This window comes from Talpa occidentalis, unplaced genomic scaffold, assembly GCF_014898055.3.
Source record: "Talpa occidentalis isolate TD23 unplaced genomic scaffold, MPIMG_talOcc4v2.1 talOcc4.7, whole genome shotgun sequence".
Classification (NCBI taxonomy): domain Eukaryota; kingdom Metazoa; phylum Chordata; class Mammalia; order Eulipotyphla; family Talpidae; genus Talpa; species Talpa occidentalis.
In genome coordinates, this window is record NW_023605083.1 from 80,645,863 (window position 1) to 80,663,780 (window position 17,918).

The 17,918-nt window shown below is 38.7% G+C and overlaps 1 protein-coding gene and 1 pseudogene across 5 annotated transcripts in view; one reads left to right on the forward strand and one right to left on the reverse strand.

Annotated features, from left to right (window-relative positions):
- Nucleotides 1-17,918, forward strand: part of MYO1D (myosin ID) — a 342,372-nt gene that overhangs the window by 207,776 nt on the left and 116,678 nt on the right. The window lies entirely within an intron of this gene.
- On the reverse strand, nt 2,786-3,210 carry LOC119232445 (ATP synthase F(0) complex subunit C2, mitochondrial-like; annotated as a pseudogene).

Consider the following 17,918-nt stretch of genomic DNA (forward strand, 5'->3'; position numbering starts at 1 on the left):
TTTGCAATTTAAGCTTAATAACCCAGCAATCTAAAAATCAGAGTAGAAGGAAGATAAGGGAGAAAATCCAATCTTGTCAAAGTCTAGTGAAGCATGAACCAAACAAAAATAAAATATATTTTATTTCTTAAGAGGAGATCAATGAGGCATATGATGTAAATTCAATAGTTAAACAAGTCTTTGAACTGAAATTCCTTTATCCAAACAATATTCCTTTTTCACATTGACTGGTATATATTTATAGTTGCTGTTCCCTTTTATCATCATCATCGTTACTGTCATCAGTAATACATATCATAAAATTAACGAAGTTTATCACTATAGTAAAGGTAATGCTGTGTCAATAGGATGCATTGTCGCAGACTTTATCAGTGCTCTGTCCAGGGTAGACACAGAGCTAGAAATGCCTAGCCACCCAGTGACTAGAGGGTGTGTGGCTATAAATTCTCCAGTTATCTCTCTCAGTGGCCAGAATAATTCTGGGGTGTGTTTTATACCATTTCCTGGAGCTTCTCTACAGGAGTCAGCTGCAATTGCCCACAGTGGTACCTGGCCTAATAATGGGCCCTACTGTCTGCCGTCCTTCCCTGGACCACCTCCCACTCCCTTACCAGTGTCTCTGCACCTCCCGATCAACTCTGTGCTTTTCAGTCTTGGTCTCTAGCTCTGCTTCTGGGTGGAGCTAACTTTTAACTACCTCTTATGGGAGGGAGCAACTCCATCTGTAAAAAATGTTTTTAAGTCTGTAGCAAATATGACAAAATACTGTCTGATTGATGGGGACATGAGCATTTGTTATGTTATACTTAATATTTTTTAGATAAAGATATTTTGAAATTAAAGACAATGCATAAGGCAAGGAACCTTTAAAAATTAATGATTAATGCTGGAGGAATAAAGGAGAATTATTTTGCATTTAATAATGTTGCATTTTGGGTATTGGTGAAAGTATATATTTTATAGATAATTGCAAGTCTATTATAAAGGGGGAAGGAATTCAGCATTTAGGGCTAAAGAGTGGAGCCAAGTGGGCTTCCCCGGTGGCGCAGCGGTTGAGCGCTGGGTTGCGAAGCTGCCAGCGCCAGTTCGATCCCCGGCTGCTCCCCGGCCACCTGAGGAGGGTCCCTCATGGCGAGCAGACCTCTCCTGCCGCCCGCTGCTCCCCTCAGCAGTGTACTTCGGTCCTTCTGCCTTTTCTGCTCCCCGCTCTGGCTCTGGTGAATTCTCTTACCCTCCCGCGCTTCTGACTGTACCCAGTGCATGTATAAATAAATAAAATAAATAAAAATAAATCTTAAAAAAAAAAAAAGTTCTTAAAAAAAAAAAAGAGTGGAGCCAAGTATAATTGGAGATTGAAATTATGAGTCCAGAGGGATGAAGGGAGCAGATTATTCAAGAATGTCCATGGTTAAATAGTGGGAAAAGGAGACTCACTGATGGCAATGGAATAAAAAGGCAATCTTTTCTCTTGGCCTTCCATTTTCTCATCTCTCCTTTAAAGTGCTATATGTGCTCTGATTTCCCCTTTAATTCCATAAACTTATGAATTATTCTAAGAAAGAAAAGAACTTTGAGAATACTCTTTTTCAGAATCAAATTGAAAGTTTTCAGAAACCAGAATGATCACTGAAAACATATCGTGAAGGGTCTCATACTTACCTGCTCTTATCTTATGTGTTTCTACTTTTCATTTCTCCTGCATGGTTCCTTTCCTGGAAACTGGTTGGACTTTTCTGGCTTCTCTGAACAGATTGTGACCATATACTATCTTCAGGAATGTTTATTTTGTTTTGAATCAGAATGCACATGGTAGGAAGAAAGGACTCTCACAAACCAGGAAACACCCCCATTCCAGCCTTGGGCATCTCTCAGGATCTGTGCTGCCTATATCCTCCCCAGCAACAGGAGCACTTTGACAGCCAAAGATTCTGCCATATTTGCAGTTTCTATTTCTCTTTGTGTGTCTTCTTAACTAACAATTACCTTGTGTGCCAGCCAGCCTAGACTAGCATACACTAGCCTGGCATAGGTCTAAGTCAGCCAACCCAAGAGAGATTTATCTTCAATAACATATTGAACTCAGTGTCTCAGATGAGCCCTCACCATAGCAACCAATTCTGCTTGATCCAGATTGGTACTTTACTTTCTTGTCAAGCTCTTGCAAATCTTTGCATAGTCTTTCCTGACTTTTTCTATTGTTGAACAAACAATTGCTATGACTCATTTTGGGCATCATTGATCATCATTGATGATCATTGATCATCATTGATCTAAATGTGACCCAAGTCACATTTAGACCTTGGTCATCTTGGACATGGTCACAGAGCTTACTGAATGTTGGGGTAAATGGTTATGTTTTTCCAGTGGAAAGGAGCACTGGGAGAGAAATATTTCAGATAGGCCAAGTTCATTAGGCATCCTTGGGTTCTCGGACTCTGTCCACCTATCTGTTCCAATCAGCAGGGTCCCAGTCTTTGTCAAACAGGACTGACACTGTGCCATGTATTTAGAGTCAATAATTTATGATATGTGTGTGTTCTGTAAGGGGAAAAGATCAAAAATTTTAAGTTCATTTATTTCTTGTGAGGCAATCTTTGTTTCATATATAAATATTTAATTTTTTGAATACCACACAAAGCTATTATCCTGCAGTCAACTACTACACTCACATTATCCCTCAATTATTATTTTGTTGTTGTTATTAACACACTATTTGTCTTCCCTGTCAAACCCAGAGCCAGCCACTTGGCTGCCTAGGGAGGTGCGGGAAAACAGCAGAGGAGTCATGCGAGAAAGAACTATGGGAGGGAAGACAGCCCCTTCACATGATGAAGAGGTTGAGAAAGATCAGGCAAAAGAGCCCCTTGGCTCTGAAAGGCCAAAGCCTAGAATGGCCAAGGAGAAGAACCATTGCTTCAGAGAAGGGTTCCTGGTATAACCAATGATGAGGCTCCCAAACACAGTGGATGCCAGCCCCATAGCTAGCCCCATGAATTTGGCTGCTTTGCCCATGTCCTTTGAAACGGCACTGGTTGGGAAGCTGCAGCTAGGAATGAGTGAGTTCAGTGGATGTGGGGCTACCCAGTCACTGAGGCTCTCATCTGTCAGCGACTCCGGTGGTTTCAGCACCACAACTCCTTGATCTGCTTGGCAGCTGAGAGGTGCTCCTGACCAGAGAAGGGCAGAGACGAACTTGGTGCAGGCACCCATTTTCAGGGAGCTGCTCCCAGTGCAGGAGAGAAAGAGAGGGCTCTAAATTATTTTTTAAATATAAGAATTCATCAGGTCATAATCTGTTGTTTTGTTCTGGCCATCTTTTTAACTTTGCAAAATGGCCAAGTCAAAACTTAAAAGAATGAAAAGAACTTAAGATAACCATTTTTTCTGTCTTAGTAATCTCCTTCCTCTTCTCAACCTTTGCTCCATCATCTACTCTCACCATCATCCTAACAAGTAACAATAGTAGTAACTTAAGTCCTGGTGCTATTTCTCTTTGAAAATGAATTTCTGAACTAGAGCTTAATATATTTGTTGTACTCATTTTTGGGAACAGCACCCTATTAGAATAATGATGTTCAGGCTTCTTCTTGAGCTTGGGGTGATTTCAGTAAAACTGACATTATTGGAGTGACAGATCTTTTGAAAATTTTACTGGCATGTGGCACAGACCTTCACCCGCCCTTCATGTCTGAGCAAAATATTTTAATCTTTTTATTGAAGTATTCCCTGCATACAGAAAGGAACTCAAATCTTCAGGGTTTACAACTTAATGAATTATCACAAAGTAAATTTATTCTGTAACATCACCAAAGTCGAGATATAGGCCATTAAGAGGAACACACACACACAGACACAGACACACACACACACAGAAACAGAGAGAGAGAGAGAGAGAGAGAGAGAGAGAGGTCCCTCCTGTGTTTCCTCTACCTTCCTTTTCAGAGGTATAATTTTGTTCATTTTGAATTTAATGTAAATGAAATCAAACACTATTTATTCCCTTTTTTTTTACTTCCTTCAACATTGTATTTGTGAGATTTATCCCCTTTATTTCCATTTTATTTCCTATAACTCCAGTTGCTCATTTTCATTGCTGTGCAGTATTTCCTTGTGAAAACATTTGTTCATCCACATATGGACAGATGAATATTTGAGGGTTTTTTTGTCATTCCGGTGCATGTCTTTTATTGTGTGCATACATTTTCAGTGGACAAATACCCAGGAGTGAAATTGCTGTTCAACTTTAGTAGGTAATTGCAGCTTTGCAAAACAGCTGTGCCATTTACACCCCCACCAACAATCTAAGAAAGTTTCAGTTGCACCAATTCCCCCAGTCTTTCAGATTTCAGCTACTACCATAGGTTTGTGGTGTTACACATTGTGTGGTGGTGGAGATGGGGTTGTTTTTCAGCTTTGTCGAGATATGATTGACATATAACATTGTTAAAGTATATAATATGTTGATTTGATACACTTATATGTTGCAAAATGACTACCAGAGTAGCATTTGCTAACACCTCCCTCACATCACATAATTACCATTTCCTTTTCATGATGAGAACATTTAAGATCTATTCCCTTAGCAGCTTTCAGTAGTAATACAGTATTATTAGATATAATCACCATACTGTACATTAGCTTCCCAGAAAGTATTCATCTTATATTAGGAAGTTAGTGTGCTTTAACCAGCATTTCCCCATTTCTGCCACGCGAACCCCTGGTAAACACCACTCTGTTCTCTGAGTTTGGCTTTCTTAGATTCCACATACAAGTGGTACCATACAGTATTTGCCTTTCTCGCAATCATTCCACTTGGCATAATACCCTCGGGGTTCATCCAAGTTTTGCAAATGACAGGATTTCCTTTTTTTATGGCTAAATAAGATTGTATTATATATGTATGTACTTACTTGTGTATAGATATGTATGGAATCTTAAATAGTGCACATTACATATATGCATACAATGGAATATTGTATATAGAGAGGGAAGAGGAGGACACTGATCTCTAGTTCTTTCTATATTCTGTTAATACATATGTGCCCATATGGCAGTTATTTGTGTTTTAATGGGTGTCTTTGAACATTTTCATGTTAATGTAGCTCAGATTTATCAATTTTCTCCTTTAAAGTTGATGCTAAGTTATTTTTAAGAAATCTTTCCCTTCTCACAGTCATGAAGATATTCTCTTCTGGTCTATTCTTTAGGCTTTATTGCTTTGCCTTTCACTTTGATGTCTACAGTCCACCTAGAATTGTTTCTTGCATATATGTGAGGCCACAGGCATTCATTTCCACCCCATGTTGATAAACAGTTGACCTAATACCAATTCTTGAATAGGTCATCTTTTTCCCCATTGCTCTTCACTGTTCTATTTGTCTTAAATGTGCCCACATGTCTTTCTGCTTTCTCTGCTCAAGTCTAGTGGTCTGTTTGCTACCCTTGTGCCAATTATTGTCCTAGTTACTGTTGGACAAAGATTTTAAAAACCAAAATTACAATAAATTCCTTGATCCTCTTCCTTCAGTTTCACCTCCCTCCTAACATAATGTTCTCAGCTACGTCCATATGAAGGAAATAAGGGCTGGGGGTGACAGTTTAAAAAAAGCCCATGAGAAGGTACAACTGTTTACCCTATTTTCTTTATCAAAAAGTCAAATCCCTTTTGAATCAATGTTTTTGTGCCCTCTGGGTAGATCCCTAGGAATGGAATTGCCGGGTCGTATGGTAGCTCCATTTTTAGTAGACTGAGGAACCTTCAGACAGCTCTCCATAGTGGCTGGACCAGTCTGCACTCCCACCAGCAATGTGGGAGAGTTCCTTTTTCACCTCATCCTTGCCAATATTTGTTGTTGCTTGTTTTTTTTTTTAATAGAGGCATGTTTTATTTATTTATTTTGTTTGTTTGTTTGTTCGTTTTGTTTATACATGCACTGGGTACAGTCAGAAACGGGGGAGGGTGAGAGAATTCACCAGAGCCAGAGTGGGGAGCAGAGCAGGCAGAAGGACCAAAGTACACTGCTGAGGGGAGCAGCGGGCGGCAGGTGAGGTCTGCGCGCCATGTGGGACCCTCCTCCGGTGACCGGGGAGCAGCCGGGGATCGAACCGGCGCCGCAGAGGTCGCCGGCAGCTTCGCAACCCAGCGCTCAACCGCTGCGCCACCGGGGAGGCCCTTGTTTTTTTGATATGTGCCATTCTTACTGGTGTAAGGTGGTATCTCAATGTGGCTTTAATTTGCATTTCCCTGATTATAAGGGATGTTGAACATTTTTTCATATGTCTGTTGGCCATTTGCATTTCCTCTTTGGAGAAATGTCTTTTAAGTTCTTCTGCCCATTTTTTACTGGATTGTTTATTTTGTTTTTATTGAGTCAGTGTGAATTCTTTGTATATCTTTGTGATTAGTCCCTTATCAGTTGACTGGAGTGCAGAGATTTTTTCCCAGTCAGTGGGGCATCTCTCTGTTTTAGTTAATGTCTCTTTTGTTGTGCAGAAGCTTTTCATTTTGATGTAATCCCAGGTGTTTATTTTTTCCTTGACTTTCTTTGCTTTGGGTGATGAGTCTTTAAAGATGTTATTGCAATGTATGTTTTGTAGTGTTTTACCTCTATTTTCTTCTATATATTTTATGGTTTCAAGTCTTATGTCCAGTTCTTTTATCCATTTTGAGTTGATTTTTGTGCATGGTGAGAGGTAGCAGTTGCGTGTGGTGGTCCAGCCTTCCCTGCACCATTTATTGAACTAACTGTCCATGTTCCATTGCATAGTCTTTGCTCCTTTGTCAAAGATCAGTTATTCATATAACTGTGGCTTTATTTCTGAGCTCTCTATTTGGTTCCATTGGTCTGTGTGTCTGTTTTTGTTCCAATACCAAACTGTTTTAATTATTATGGCTTTGTAGGGATCTACCCAAAGGACACAAAAACATTGATTCAAATGAGCACCTGTACCCCTGTGTTTATTGCAGCACTATTTACAATAGATAAAACCTGGAAACAACCCCAATGCCCAAAAATAGATGACTGGATCTGGATCAAGAAGATGTGGTACATATACACAATGGAATATTATTCAGCAATCAAAAAAGATAAACTCATGCCATTCGTAGCAACGTGGATAGAGCTAGAAGGAATTATGCTCAGTGAAATAAGCCAGAAAGAAAAAGAAAAATATTGGATGGTTTCACTTATAGCAGGAATATAGGGGAACCAAATAAGATATCCATGAAAAAAAAAAAAAACAGTACAAAACACAACAAAACAAAACCAAACAATTATAAATCAGAGATATACCGCAGGGCAGGAGGAGGGAAAGGGATCAGAGGGAGGGAGGGAGGAGCACAGGGGGCTCAGGTGATGGTGCACAGGTGCACTGGTGAAGGAAATTCTATGGGGGTGGGGAGAAGCAATTATTGTTTAAAAATGAACAATGATATAAAAAATTAAAAAAATAATATAAAAAAATAAAGCTACCATCAGAAAAAAAAAATAAAAGATTAAAAAAAAAAGTCAAATCCCTTTAGGAGTCAGAAGGTACAGAAGTGAATGGAGTGTGTACCCACATGGGGCAGCCTAGCACCTGTTCCTCTCAATCCTGGCCATGCCTGAGCCCAGTGTGCCAAGGCTCTGATTCACCAACAAAAAGCTAAAGTCTGTAATATAGGCTACACTGGGGGCCATTCATGTAAAATGTCCTGATTAATGTCAGGAACTAGTTTTAAGATGCTCTGCAAGCCAAACAAAACACCTCTGTAAGTTGTATGTAACACTCAAGCTGCCCAGTTTGCTGCTCCTACCTAAAAAGGTCTTCACTTGTCATATGTTGATCTAAATGAGCTGTAACTATACTCCTTGGCCTCCTCTATGCCAAACTTTAAAAATTCTAAGATCTATGTTATGTTTTATTCTAGATTTTATGTAGTAGGAATAGACACTACCATTTCTCACTTATAAAAAGCTAGAACTGGGTACAAGCTTTAGAAGAAAACTATAGCAAATAAGGAAATCTTCAACATAGGTGCCCTTTCTCTCTTGAGAACTATCTACCCCCTCAAAATTCACTGCTATTTCTATCCCTCTGACTTTTTATTATAAAAATTTTCAAATATATAAAAGTTAAAAGAGGACCTCCCCTGGTAGCGCAGGTGGCTGAACACAGTGCTGTGAAGCTGTCTGCAGCCTCTGCAGCGTGGGTTCCATCCCAGCCGGCAGGCAAGATACCCACATGGTGCAGCAGACCTCTCCTGTCTCTCCTGCTGCTCCCCTCAGCAGTTATTTCGTCAGTCTGCCTGTTCTGCTCCCCGCTCTGTCTCTAGTGAATCCTCTCACCCTCCTGCGCATCTGGCCTATACCCCAGTTCTTGTATGCATGAATAAATAAATCTTTAAAAATAATAATAATAAAAAATAAAAGTTAAAAGAATAGTACAGGGACTACTTATATGCCTCCCCTTAGATCAATAAGTGGGGTTTTTGCCCTATTTCCCATCTCTCCTATCCACTTTGCCACTAAAATGCTTCCATCTCTTCATAATCTCAATACTATTTTCATAACTAAGAAAATTAATATTTCCATATTATCCTAATAGTAAATTAAAATGTCTCCAGTTGTTCAAAGAATATCTTTTACACATATTTTTTTAAAAACAGGATCCTACCAAGGTTCATGTTTTGATTTTGGAGGTTACATCTCTTTTAGTCCAGAACTACACCTCCACACACAACTCTTTTTTTTTCTGATATTGCCTTTTTAAAACAGCGTTGTTGAGGTATAGCTTTACTCCTCTGGACTGAATTGTATCCCCCCATAAATTCTCTTACACCTAACCCCTCTGTACCTGAGAATGTGATTGTATTTGGAGACAAAATTTTCAAAGAGATAATTAGGTTAATATGAGGTCATTAGGGTGGGCCCTTCTCCAGCATGATTGGTGTTCTTACAGGAAGAGTCAGTTGGGACACACACACAATGTGAAGACATAGAGAGAAGATTACCATACATTAGCCAAGAGAGAGGCCCCAGAAAAATCTGGCTCTGGCAACAGCTTATTCTTAGACTTCTGGGCTCCAGAACTGTGAAAAAATAAATTTATGTTACATAAGAACTCCAGCCTGTGGTGCTTTATATGGCAGCCCTAGCAAACAAATACATTTACTTACCATAAAATTCACTTGTTGTAAGATGCAGTTTGTTTTTTTAAATAAATGTATGCTGTCGTGCAATCATCACATAATCCATTTTCATCACCCTAGAAATTTCACAACTGCCTATTTGCTAAGTCCCCACTCCCAACTTCATACCTAAATAATCGCTGTTTTCCTGGTATTCTTTCTGTCTCTGTAATTTTACCTTTTCTACAAATTTCCTATAAATAGACTCTTACAGTGGCTGTTGCTTTGTGTCTCATTTGCTTCACTTAGTATGTTTTGAGATTCATGCACACTGTTCCATCTATCCAGTTTGTTTCATCTCTGAGTAAAACACCCCTTCTCCATTCACTGGTTATGGACATTTGGCTGGTCTGTATATTCACATAGCAGTCTCTTTGTTTTCGTTTCTCTTCAGCTGGTATCTTGGAATGGCATTGCTTGACCATATGGCATTTGTTTAACTATTCTTTTCCAAGGTGATCTTTCCATTTTATATTCTCCAGTATTTGAGAGCTCTGGTTTCTCTACATCTTCACCAACACTTGGCATAACATGGCACTGACTTTTTAAAGAATTCAGGACTGGCCTCGTGTGAATTGTCTGCATGTTGCCTCTTGCTTCATTTAAGCCACTCTATTCCCTGTAAACTGGAAGTTAAATTAGGAAATGTGCATTTTACTTGAATAGTAAATTTCCTCATACTTATTCCACTTATCCGCATAAGATTATAACTGCATCTCAACAAAAACAGCACACATATAACTAACTCTACCTTGTGCCTCCTCTTTGGAAAATATTTCATTGTTGCTAAACTACTATTATGTTGCCCTCAATGTAGTTTATATATCTAACTGCTTATGTAGAATAGATCCCCTATATTTTCTTGTGAATGACTAGAATTTAGCATAAAAATAAGAAAAAGCACTCCATCAAATAGTTGCCTATTAATAAGGTGTCCACCTTATTAATAATGTCTGTTATTTCCAATTTCTTTCCCCAGTCTCTTGTCATAACCAAATTCTTCTAATACTTTGCTCTTGATATTTCTTACTTATTTCTACAATTATTATTTCTAAGATATGGTTTCCTAGTTACCCATTTTACAGACCTCTACCTCCTCAAATAGCTTATGAAGTAATTCTTGCCAGACACATCCCTTATTTTATGGCATTTCTATTTCAAGACTTTTCATGGTTTCTTTATCTGCACTCCATGCAGCCAGCCAGCCCTGTCCTAACAGGAGAGCCCACCACTGATAAAATGGGCACTGCCCTCCTCTTGGGGTGTGTTTGCTCTCTGCCCTGCTTTTAGTTCAAAACTTGCTTCCTCCAGTCTGAACTTTGTCTTTTAGTTTTCCCTTATTTCTTATACAGTCTATGTCTTTAATACTACTATAGCATATTTTTTACTAATGTATAATAATTATATTCCTTGTAAAAACATCCTTGCCTCTGTCATATTTATGAAAACAGTTTTCAGCTCACTAAGAACCCATATTTATAAGGACCTACCATTCTCTAGCCCTCCCTTTCTGAGTTTTCTCTGTAGGGATATTTTCTGGGGCCAGAACCCCACTACTATGCTCACCTTATTTCCTCAGAGACCTTTCCCTGCACTCTGAGCTGCCAACCTCTGGAAGCTCAGCTGACCACCACTCCCCATCTCGCTTACAATGCCCTCGGTGCTTCTGAGTTTGGACATGGAGCATACAGGAGTCCCAGCATGGAGACGTCCTGCTCTTAGATGGTAGGCTATTGGTGTAAGACACTGTCTTGTGTTTTTGTATTAAGCTTTCTTTTTATAACAATTTGAGAGTTACGGAAAAATTGAGAAGATCGTACAAAGGATTCCCATATAGCCCATATCTGGTTTCCTCAAGTATTAGTATCTCAAATTAGTAGGTATGTTTCTTACAATTGGTGAACCAGTGTTGGCACATTGTTATTAACTATAGTCCACGTTTGAATTTCCTTAGTTTTTACCTAATGTCATTTTCCTGCCTTACTCCATCCAGGATACTGTCTCCTAAGGCGCCTCTTGGCTGTGGCATCTTCTCAGACTATCTTTGTTTTTAATAATCTTTGACAGTTTTGAGGAGTGCGAGTCAGATATTCTGTTCTGTAAGGTGCTCCACGATAGGAGTTTGGTGTTTTTCTCATTACTCTGAGGTTTTAGGGATGAAGATCACAGAGATAGAGTAATATTTTTATCACATCATATCAAGGATACGTACTAGCAATATTATTTATGGCCGTTGGTATTGACCTTGATTACTGGGCTGAGGTAGTATTCAAGTTACTCAATTCTAGTTACCTTGTTTCTCCCCTTTCCGTATGAAACTCTTTGGAAATAGGCCAGCATGCATTGCCCAGACTTAAGAAGTGGATTTCTGCTTTACCTCCTTCAGAGCAAAGTATCTATATAAATTACTAGGAACTCTTTTGCATGGGAGAGATGTTCCTTCCTCCCCCCACCCCCGTTTTTAAAATTACTGTTTTATTCAGTCATTTTTATATATAAGTATGGACTCAGACACTTATGTTCTACTTTGAATTATAATTGAATACTGCCCTATTTACTTTGAAGCTTAAATTGTTCCAGCTTTGGCCACTTGAGAGCTCTTTCAATTGACTCGAGCTTCTTGGACATACTCCCATAAATATGGAAATGTGTTCTTCCTTATTTATTTGTTAACAAACATTTCCTTACTCTCTGGCACTACAGTATGTCCCAAGCTTATCTAGTCTATCATTCCCCAGTCCTAGATTCAGACATTTCTCCAGGAAACTCTGGTTCTAGAACTTAGAATCTGGGCATTAAGTGTATTTGCTGCTTCTGGGGTTTCCTTTCTTTTAGACCCTCTTAGCTGGAACAGCACAGAAATATATGTATTTACTAGTCTGTGTATTACACATATCTATTAATATTTTTATGTGTGACCATCTTTATTTCTATTAAGCTAAACATAACTTCATACTGATATCTCTAGTTCTGGTCCATTACCACATAGAACATTCTAGCTTCCTCCCTTGCTTTTATTTTTAGATTCTCAGTCCAGGTGTATGAACCCTGGTTCCTACCATGTGTGTTCATTTACTTCATTGTTCATTTCCCACATAGGTGTGTCACAGTTAGAATTGTGACACTGTACCCCTGTGTGACACCACTTCATCCAGCGTTAACTAGATCAGCACCATTTCCAACCCCTCCCTTCAGTAAGGTGGCTTCATGGGTTTTTGATCTAGTTCAATTCTCTTGTCACATTCTGCATTCCTTCTGGGGTTCTCCAACCTCCCAAGTGATTTTTTTTTTTAAGTTGCACCAATTAAGAGTCACTTTTTACACTGTAAACTTCAATGGTTTTTGACAAATGCATAGCCTTATGTATCTACCATCATAGAATCACAGAATCATTCTTCTGCTCTGAAAGTCCCCTGTATGTGACCTACTCATTCTTACCTCCATCTCTTCCAAACCTCCCAGCAGCCCTAACACTGATCATTCTACTGCTCTATAAATAGTTGTGCCTTCTCTAGAATGTCATATCATTGGAATCATATAGCTTTTTAGACTTCTTTCATTTTAGCAGTAGATATTTAAGGTTTATCCATGACTTGATTAACTCATTTCATCTCTGAATAACATTCTATTATCTAGATGTACCATAGTTTGTATATCCACTTGCCTACCATAGGTCGTTAGGGTTGCTTCTAGTTTGGGGTCATTATGGATAAAGTATTTGCATTTTTCTATGGACACACATTTTCAAATAATTTTAGTAAATATCTAGCAATTGTGGTAAGACTAAGTGTAGCTTTATAAGAATTGCCAGATAATCTCCCAAAATGGCTGTATCATTTTACATTCCCACCAGCAATAAATGATAGTTTCTTTTGCTGAGCATATGCACCACTATTTGATATTGTTAGTTTTTTCAAATTTTGGGCATTCTAACAAGTGTGTAATGGCATCATCTATTTTTCTCTTATCCTAAACTATATAACCCAGTACACACTGGAGTCTCGGTTCATCTCTCCACTCTGTCATTAACTGATTGGTTTTCAGGAGACAAAGGCTTATCTTTATGTAAGTCAAAGCAAAATACAATTAGAAGATAAATTTGGCACCTTTTTTCCCCTTCCATTAGCCAAAATTATTCAAACAGTGATTTAACAGTGATTCTAGGTGTTATTCACAAAAAAGATTAAAAAGAAAAAGGAAATCATGACAGGCTTAGAGATTATTTTCAGTAAACAGTGTTCTCACAATAATTGGAAACAGCAGTCTGAGAATGAAACATCCAAGTTACAGGTGACCCCTTTATCAGCCACAGAGTGACTTTCGATGTGCAAATACTGGTTTAGGTTAGGGTTTCAGCCAGCTGGAATATGTTATTGTCAAATTAGTGTCACTCTGCTCTATGTCTGTAAGTTTCAACATCAAATTAAAGCATTAATTCTAACCCAGTTGTCAAGAAAGGTTAACTTTTTTACATGGGCTAGTGGGGTTAGAATTTGAATGTTTTGCAAAGCAACTTGTGGTTGCTGTGGTTTGTTAAGGAGAACAAAGGCAAGAAGCAACTTACCTAACTAGTAATGTGTCCAAATCTTTGCTCACCACCTGTTTAACCCTGAGAATCATCTGAGAGATCACTATAAACCAGGGTGGTGGGGAGCATAGCACCAATCACTGAGACGTCTTGTTTGAATAGATGCATTTCGGCCACTGATTTTGTTCATGTGGGCCTTGTATACCCAGCCAGTGTTCAGGATCCAGTTGCCAGGATTGAGTTTAATTTGCATAAACATAAAATCTGTTCCCTGGTTTCCAGAGACACCAATAAACAAATTCGTTTAACCCGACCTCAGCAGGAACTTGTCTTACCCTTTTGTTGATGAGTTGTGTTAGTTTTGTTTGATGGGTTGATATGAAGAATCTTGTATCTGCCCATTAATGTCGTTTGATATAGTCCCTTTTTATCGGTATGCGCTTGATGGCTACGGAAGTAGGCAATTAATTACACAAAAACCTCCGTTAGTTCTGTGGGGAACATGAAGCAAGCAGGAAAGAAAAAAGACAATTATCTGAACTGATGTGACTGTTTGGTAGAAGTAAATGAATTGTAATTGTAGCAGTCCTCATACTTGATTACTCTATGTGACTTGACTCACTAGAAAGATATCATTTCATTTGAAAGATGGATTGTCCTTGTAATGTGTGCATGGGTGAACCTTGCTGAAATCCATCCATTGCCACCTCTGCTCGCCATCACTATTTCTAAAGCACCCTAACCTCATGGCAGTGTCCCAAGAGAAGGTGTTTCCATGGTAATCTTGGCGGAGGCGGTCAGCTGATGTCTGGCACCACCTGAGCTGGCTAGTTCCAGCCCTCTCCCCTCTCTGCTTCTCCTTGGAGCTGTTAGACAGTATTTATTAGTCTTCTTTAATGGAAAGTATATAACCCTTAATGTCACACCCTGGGTGGCATTCAGGTTTATTTATTTATTTAGGTAATACATTTACCTTACTAATTAATTCTCAGCAGTTCCTGGAAGCTTTAATATATTGAACAATATCTTGTGCAAACGTTTATACTTTTGCCTGTTACAAAAAAGAGAGTTGTTTAGCAATATCAGATATTTGGGAACCTCTATTCTTAGGGAAAAAGTCATCTCTATATGAAAGAAAAAATTATAAAGATTTTACATAGGCATAAAGGTTTCAGGTTAAATTTTTAGAATTTTTCTTGCTCTGATGGATCTGGCAATAAACAATCTTTACACACTCCTGAAATTATTTTAAAGCACTTGATATTACTGGATTTGAGTGAGCCACATAGTTTTAAAATATTTCTAAGAAACGTGTCATCTACTCATAGTCTCTCTTTTTTTTTTAATGAGAGGAAGACTCCGTTTCAGAGCTACCCCTTTAGTTGTTTCCCTGACATATATTTAGAAGTAAATGTTTTTTGTTATAATGGTTAGAGCCCACTGCTTATGCTAAACAGTACTAAACAAATCATTGTATAATGTCAAAAGTCAGTGCTTTCAGGGCGTGAGGGGGAGTTCCTTTATATCATTGCTATATAATAGCAGAAATTAAATTACAAAGGTTAAAGATGTATCAAAGCAGTATCTGAAATCAACATTCATTAAAGCCAATTCAGACGCCTTTAAAAATCTGTCTCATTAAAGAAACACAAAGTCTTTTAAATACTAAAATATATGAAAATTAGTACAGCACCACTGTACTTATCTAGAGGTCAGATTGTTAGCAACAGTATCCTTTCAAACAAAGCCCTAAATAGAGGCATATACATAGAAAAATCTCTGTATCTGCACAAGTACATGTCACTAAACGAGGCACTAATAGCCTTCCTTTTACACAGTTGTCTTATCAGAGCTCTCTTTTATGCAGTCAACATTTTTGAGCATCTACTATGTGCTGTGCATTGTAGGACACTAGCAGTACAACAGAACATCACAGTCTGCCTGTGCTACCATACCAGCCCATGGGAAAGACAGACATGAATTTGCCCGACCAGTGCAGGCCCTGCACACCTCACTGTGCCGCCATGTAGGTGCAGGTGATGATACCTTTCTCTATAGAGGAAGCTGTCATTCGTGAGGGGTACATGAACAGCTCAAGTCACAAAGCTCACAGGGAATGGAGCTGAGTCTCTTTGACCCTGATGCCCTTGGAAAAATCAGTCCCCACATGACCTGCTACCACTGATTCCCTTTTATAATGAATAACACATTCAACTGAAATCCTATTTAAAGAGGAAGAAAGAAACAGAGCTAACATTTGTTGCATGCCTAATGCCATGCATTTATTAGATGATTTGCATATACTATGTCTTTATAAGACTCCTGTTCAGGAAGTTAATTATCATTTTATAAATGAAGGAAGCAATCTCAGAGAAGTCAGTAGTACAAGATTTCAATTGTGATTTCTCAGACATTAATGCCCAAGAGTGCATAAAACTTGGCATCTTCTGACTTAGTGGCTTACAGTGTTCTCTCTCATCCATTTCTTTTGTTTGTGTATCCTTACAATAATAATTGCTTTCTCAAATATTCCATCTTAACATTTTGAGGAATAAGTGACTTGTAGGCCATGGGGTTCCTGAAGGAATATATACAATCAAAACTGGGGCTTGTATATTAGCCATGTTTCCATGTAAGGGCTTTCAAGGTATGATCCAGTGGAATAAAATCTTTTCTTGTATTTCTGTTGGAGGGAGAAAAACAGCACCTTTGAAGAGAGCTGCCACATTATCCTCCTATTTGCACAGCTCTTCCTATCTTAATGCAATCCTGCCTTTTCCAAGAAGAAACATTTTTGATTTGGCTTTAAAAGTAGAAACTAAATGAATTCATATCTCCTAAGTATCAAGTTAGCAATGAAAGCAGTGCATTTTTTTCTGACCTGTCTAGTCTATTCCTTTTCCTATGTGTTCTAACTCCAGGTTTCTAACAACCTTGCTGCACATTGGGGAGTTGTTGTGTTGGTTTTTGCTAATGCTGGTACCCAGGCCACTCTCCCCTGACAATGACACTGAATCTTTGCAGGTAGCCCTAGCGTCAGCATGTTCTACAACAGGCATGAGAAACCACTCACTTAGCCATTCTTTTCCTCAGGTGTATTTGATTGTTTTGGTTATTTCTTGGAAACGTTTGTTGAAAATTTGACTTAACCCCAAATTCAGTTCTTCCACTTAATTTTTTTCTCACCCCTGTGTGTGTGCGTGGGGACATGCCTACGCAAGAGAGAGACAAGTAGGCAGGGGAGAGAGTGTGTGTTTCCTAGAAAGCCTCATGGTCTGTATCAAAAACTAACTCAACTTTAAGGTACTGTGGTTTCATGTTTGAGGACTGTCTTATCAGATTTTTCTTTAACAGGAGTAGTATGAGAAAATGAAATTACCTTCTACTTGGTGACTTTCATCCCTTATAGTAGACACCTGCATGCATTGTCTTACTGGCCCAGTGAGGCAACTGGCTGGTCCTGGATTCATACATCTTAAATAAATGCACTTGTTTCTTTGTTACTGGTTAAGTTTCAGAGCAAACATTCTTTTTTTTTTTTTTGCATTTTTTTTCAATAAGTTTTATTTTTATATTCCCCATACAATTACAACCCCCTTACTGTGACCCCAAACCCTCCCCTCCCCGCCCCCCACCCCCTATAGTGTGTCTCTGGTTCATAGTTTTTTGTTGATTTTGGTTTTCACTTTCTTATAGTTATTCATTTTCCTGGTCCCTTATTTAAGTTTTCTAGATTCCTGCTATGAGTGAGACCATCCGGTATTTTTCTTTTTCTTTCTGGCTTATTTCGCTGAGCATGATCCCTTCCAGAGCCATCCATGTTGCTGCAAATTGCATGTGTTTATCTTTTTTGAATGCCGAGTAATACTCCATGGTGTATATGTACCACATCTTCTTGATCCAGTCATCTATTTTTGGCATTTGGGTTGTTTCCAAAGCTCAGCTATTGTAAATAGTGCTGCTATAAACATAGGGGTGCAGGTGCTCTTTGGAATTGATGTTTCTGTGTCCTTTGGGTAAATACCTAGGAGTGGAATTGCTGGATCATATGGAAGCTCTATGTTTAGTAGGTTGAGGAATCTCCACACAGCTCTCCATAGTGGTTGGACCAGTTTGCACTCCCACCAACAGTGCAGGAAGTTCCTTTTTCTCCACATCCTCGCCAACATTTGTTGTTGCTAGTTTTTTTAATATGTGCCATTCTCACTGGTGTGAGATGGT